Source organism: Peromyscus maniculatus, chromosome 12, assembly GCF_049852395.1.
Source record: "Peromyscus maniculatus bairdii isolate BWxNUB_F1_BW_parent chromosome 12, HU_Pman_BW_mat_3.1, whole genome shotgun sequence".
Classification (NCBI taxonomy): Eukaryota; Metazoa; Chordata; class Mammalia; order Rodentia; family Cricetidae; genus Peromyscus; species Peromyscus maniculatus.
This window is the reverse complement of record NC_134863.1, coordinates 7,783,527-7,789,882: the sequence shown is the minus strand read 5'-3', so window position 1 is coordinate 7,789,882 and position 6,356 is coordinate 7,783,527.

Sequence of the window (6,356 nt, the reverse complement as noted above, 5' to 3'; positions counted from 1 at the left end):
CATATTAATGAGACGTTCAGTGAGTCAGGTGTCCGTTTCCATGCGGCACACGTGCTCTGTGAGCCAGCACCACCGTCCCATCCACAAACTTGTGCCTTTGTGTCCCTAATCCCTGAACCCTTGACAAGGTGTCACCTGGTTGCAACAGGCCCCGGGGCCGCAGCTTCTAAGATGAGCCTTGCTCTCTAGGCATTCAGCCCAGTCCCACTGCTCAGACCCGCCTTTCAGTGAGGACAGGGCTCGTGGCTCCTGTTCCATGGGGAATGACAAGTTGTGCATTACAAGCACAGAGAATCCTGGGGACAAAAGCAAGAGTTATTCAGAACAAGCAAATGTGATCTTGGGAGGACGGAGCAGTTAGCTGCATCAGAGATTCCCAGAGGAACAGAAGCTCAGTGTGGAGAAACTGAGAGCATCAGTAGGAGAGAGGGAGCAGACAGACAAAGACATCGTGTGCAGATGTGGAGAGGAGAATCAGGAGGGCAGATGTGGACTCACGACGCAGAGCTGGCTATGAAGAAATCACAGTTGAAGCAGTAGCTACTTTTTAATTGAATACCTGCAGTATAGCAGGGACTATGATATCCTACATCTATTTATAAATTCTTAACCCGCATAGTGATAACATATCCGAGTTCATAGTCTTCTGGGTAGAACACTTACTAAGTGAGCAAAGCTGTGTTAATTATGTTTTACATAAGGTCATGTAAACAGTGCTATCACTGTTACCCCCAGCAAGACGGTGGCAGGTGCGGAGCACCAAGGCACGCAGCCCTGCCCGACAGAGGGCGATGTGGATGGAGCTTGGAGCCCGAGGACAGCTGAGGCCCCGAACACATTTCAGGGTGATGTGTGTGTCTTCCACCGTCTGCATCTCCAGCTAGACTCAGCTCCAGATTAAGATCCACCTGTGATTTCTTACCAACAAAACCAACTGTTCTTTGAGCTCGGAGAGAAAAGACGGAGTTAAAAGCACGCTGTAGTACTTCCCAGGTTCTGCGGCATCAGGGCTCATGCCCTGGTGACCTGAAGAGACTGCAGTGATGCCTCTGCCCACTAGGGGGTGCCACCAGACTGCGGCCCCAGGAAAGCCTCATGTTTGAAGGAAGATGCTGCCTCTTTTTGAAAACTGGATAATAAAGTTTGAACACAAAACCTGGATTTCAGTTCTATTGGATGAAACATTTAAAACAAGCTATTTCTACATATGTAATTCTGCTTTTTGTTACTGTTTATTATTGAATTGTGTGGTATCTGGGTATTGGCATGGAAAATTTTAAATTATTTCATTTGACTTCAGTTTTCCACTACAAATCACGTGTTATTTTTACATTCCAAAAAGTATTGGCATGTAGAGTGTATATACAAACAAGATTTAATTATGAAACCATTCATTTTAATCTAGGACTGTAAAGAAAGCTACAAAAACTAATTAAATTATTTTCTATGTAAGGGTATAGACCAGAACATGGGATAATGCTAAATGCTTTCTTATTTAATTTGAAGCTTGAACAATAGGAAGATATTTCACGTCTTAATTTGTAAGGCTGTTGAATATCTCATGGCTGGGGATGGAAAAGGGCACATAGTATAACACTGTATTGTTAATTTGCTAAGTGATCACAGTCTCAAATGCCTTTTTTACTATTTATGCTTATATCTAGAGACACAGGCTGCCCTCAACCTTGGTCATAAAAGCTTATTTATGTAATAGAAGTCAAGGGAGAAATGCCTAATAGTTTGAAGTCCTGAGAAAAACAGACTAAGTACTCTGACCTAAATTGGACATCTAACCAGGTCCTTTCATCAGCATGGCTTAGGGAAACATCTTGGAATAGGTGGTAGAAGAATCTAAGAGCCAACAGGAAGGAGTTCTGGAAATGCCATCTTTATAGCAAGATGTTTCTGTTGTATTTCTGGTTACTTGACAAAATCTCCACAAGAGCAAACAAGTGAAAATCCAGGCAAAGAAACAGCAGATCTTCTTTAGGAACCCACGCCAACACCCTGGTGAACTGTAGGCAGTTGATAGTGCCCGTGGGAGGAAAAAATTTGTGAGGTTGTGTTTTCGGTTAGGATTCTAATAAATGGTCCTAAACTCATGCACATGTTATCATCACTAATTGAGCATACTGTGTTATGAAAATTAACAGCCAAAAATTTGGGAGAAGGGTCTCTCTCGATGAGTGGAATGTTGTATGGAGAAGCAAGGGGTATTGACATGGAATGTAGATCTTTTTTCTTTTGGAGACAAAGTTTCTCTGTGCATCCCTGGCTGTCCTGAATCTCCCTCTGTAGACCAGGCTGGCCTTGAACTCACAGAGATCCACCTGCCTCTGCCTCCCAAGTGCTGGGATTAAGGGCGTGCGCAACCACTGCCCAGCTGGGTCTCTGACTCTTATGCCTGCTCAGAGTCAGATATATACCTATTGGATAGTGACCCCTGTGGACTCATTATCAGTTTCAGTGGTTCTTCATATTTTATTAATCTGTTTCATCTGCTTGTCTCCTCATGCTCTATGGCAGATGTGAGTGCAGGTGCATTATTATGCAAAATTTAAGCTACCCTACCATTTTAGCACCATATACTTCATCTTGCATATCTAACAGAGACAACTATGTAAATTATGGCTACAGCATCATTATTATGTTAACCAGATGAATAGTGATGTAGGAGTTCTCCAAAGTTTAAAGAATGAAGGTTGGGTGAAGTACTGAGATGAAGGAGCTCTGCTTTGAATGGACCCTTTCTCTCCAAGAAAAAAAAAGGTTTAATTCATTTGGGAACATTTTGAGACTTATGTTGGTATAAGTATACTTATATACTTAACCTGCCCCTTACAGTATACTTAGCCTTCCCCTTAAAAAACCTTGAGAAATATGGGGGGAGTCTATCTGTTTATTGAGCACCTACTATGTACAAGTACATGTCTATAAACATCATCTATAACCACACCAAAGCTGAGAGTAAAAACCAAGGCTCTGGCAGTCTTCCCAAATATTACCTTCTTTGTGGTCAATGGAAGAATATCAAGGTATTACCATGAATCAGTACACAAAGTTGTGTGTGTAGTGTGTGCCTTAATCTAACCGGGTGTCTAATGCCTGAAGACATAATAACCACTTTATTCTTTCAGAGTCTATTGAAATAATTAAATGGGGATAAAATATTAGAAAGTGAGAGAGAAAGAAGACAAAAATGCTTTCCTCTCCCCAGCCCAGAGTAGGGGAATCTTCTCCTACTGAGCTTTTCTCCCCAGCTGGATATAGAGACAGACCTTGACATATGATGGTTCAGCACAGAGTTTCTGACTTTGTGGTGACATAACACAGTATTTACTCAGTGTTTTGAATATTGATCTTTTCCAGGTTAGTAACATGTAACTCTAATAACCTCGATGCTGTCACTGCCATCATGTTTCCGGCCATCGATGCATGCCACCAAGTTGTGCTCTCTACACGTGTTGCCATGGTATGGTGCTCAGCAGCTCAAATGTTTGAAATGCTTGTTCAATTTACTGTATTCTGGACTTAATGATATGACTGTCACTCCATGTTGTATTGAAGAGCATCCAGAAATACAAATCCTGGGGTTTATAGGTCACTTGTTTTACTCGAGGACATTTGTAAATTTATCCTCTAAAGGTCTGCATTTTGCCTTGGGAATCTGCTAATAGCAACGTGGTGAAGCCTCCTTAAACATGCTTGGAGGCCAAGCATGTGGTACAAGCCTGTAACCTCAGCACTCAGGAGGCTGAGGCAGGAGAATCATGAGTTTGAGGTTAGCCCAGGTTACATACTGATACCCTGTCTCAGAACCAAACAGAACAAAGACAAAACACAATGTAGCAAAACATATGATTTTGAAGTGAAAACAAACCCCTTGTTCTGGAAGCCAGTAAAGAAAGGGTAAGAAGAAAGGAAGTGAGAGGTGAGGGAAGGAAATCCAACTTAAGGATCCCTCCCACATTCCATCTTGATTTTATGACCTACCTTGAAAGGGGCTCCGGTAAAGGATGTTTGTCCCTAAAATGTCTTATGCAGATCGGAAGGAGATCGGAAGGAGAAGGCACTCAGCCACCTGGGCAATGATACCATCTAGAAGGGTAACTTCGAAAGTAACAGGTTTAAACTTCAAGGTCTCTTTCTTTATTAGTCTCACCCAAAGCCTTGGGGAGGGCTCCCAGGCTGCATCCCCAGGCTCATCTGTGAAAGCTTTATACCGTCTGCCTTAGTGATTTTTGTGACAAAAGACTCTGCCAAAAGCAACTTAGAGGAGAAACAGTTCGTTTTGCTTACAGCTCCAGAGAAAGAACAGCCCGTCATAGCAGGCAGTGTGTGTGTGTCTGTGTGTGTGTGTCTGTGTCTGTGTGTGTGTGTGTGTCTGTGTGTGTGTGTGTGTGTGTGTGTGCAGGCAGGGAAAGCATGGGCGCAGGAGGCTGTCTAGTCACATTGCATTCAAACAGGAAACAGAGAGTATGAAGAATGGCCAGGTTATAGAGCCCCAAGATCTGTCCCCAGTGACCCTCTTCCTCCAGTGACATGCCACCTGCTAAAGGTTCAACAACCTTCCCAACAGCACCACCATCTGGGGACCAGTAAACAGAGCCCCACTCACCTGGAAGAGTTCAGCAGCCGAGGAATCCAGTTCTCAAAGGAACAATGTACCTCAAGCTGTAACTTCACAAGTGCCAGATTTCCCTAGGACTGGAGCTTGTTTTTTTTCATTTCTCATTTTAATCTGCAAGGATCTAAGCTAATTTGTGTTTTCATTTGTACAGATGAAATTATGCAGCAGGTAGTGAGGCCCTTGGTAGGAGCGGATGTAGTAGAAATGTCAACGGTTTGCCATTTGTTCAGGTAAGGGGCAGACTCGTTTGCATTTCTACACTTCGTTGGGGTTCCTGGTAGGAGGCCCCAAGATCTTGAACCTTATGAACATTATATCCAAGTTCAATGCTTCAGTCTCATCCAATACTAGAATGGAATAAGGACATCCTTATGGAGGAAGGTAAGGCTCCATGGATGATTTGCTTTGCTATTGGAGGGAATCTGTTGTTTTCCAGGGAGAAAGTAAAAACAGAGCCGGAAAGGTTATCACGAAGAACGGAGAGAATTGCCAGTTCCAGCTGCCATCGTTATATTGCTCACCTAAGAGAACCTTCTTTTCAGTCAGTGTCTCACTAAGCAGCTCTGGCTGTCCTGGGCCTCACTATGCCAACCAGACTGGTGTTGAACTCATAGAGATCTGCCTGCCCCTGCCTCCTGAGTGGTGGGGTTAAAAGCGCATGCCACTATGCCTGGCTCCTGAAGAGTCTTGACTGAAGGATTTAGGAGATTTGCTGTGGTTACTGTGAGAAATTTCTCCTGTTTCTAGCTCTCCTAAGGAAATGTCCATCAGGTGTTATGGGATTGAAGAGAGATGGATCTTGTTAGGAGGTTAAAAGTCTTCTGGGTCTAGGTTTTATCCTGAAACCTTGTTAGCACTTGTGTCCCTCCTTACTTACTCTGCAAGGGTGACATGACTCTAATTCTCACACACTGAATTCTGAATTACAATATGTAGACCAAAGTTGGAAGCGTGCAACAGTGACATTAGTGGTCCAAGTTCACATCACAAAAGAATAAGATGGTCAATGACTCTCTTCAGGTTTTACATCTGTCTGGAAAAACAACGACAAAACTATCTTTAAATAATTTAGTTGAAATAAAATTACATAACTTCTCCCCTCCCTCTCATTCCTCCTACCCCCCATGTCCCACCCCCCCCCAACTCCCAAATTCACATCCTCCTCTTCTTTAACCATTGTTGTTACATATAAATACAAATGAATAAAAATACAACCTGCAGAGTCCGTTCTGTATTGTCTATATGTATGTTTCTTGGTCTTACCACTTGGTATTGGATAACTAATCAGGGGTTCATCCTTGGGGAAGACTGGATTATTCACTACCTGAGCAGTTGTCAATTACTTGTGGCTTTTCCTCTGGGATGGGGCGCCATGAAACTTCCCCCACCTGTGTTGGGATGCCAACTACTGTTGGAATTGTTCAGTCATGTTTAGGGTGCCATGTTGTTGAGATTTCATGGGTATGGCTTCCCTGTTATAGCTAGAGGGCACAACCTCACAACAGACTTCCTGATCCTCTGGCTCTTAGAATCTTTTGGTCCATCTTCCATGATGCTCCCTGAGCCTCAGGGTCAGCTGTAGCTGTATCAGCCCAGGCTGGGCTCCCTGTGGTCTGTTGTTCTCTGCATTTTGACTAGTTGTGGTTTTCTGTAAGGTCTCTTGCATCATAACAGAAGCTTCTTTGATCTATGGGTAAAAGATAAGTATTTACAATGTGGTTAGGAA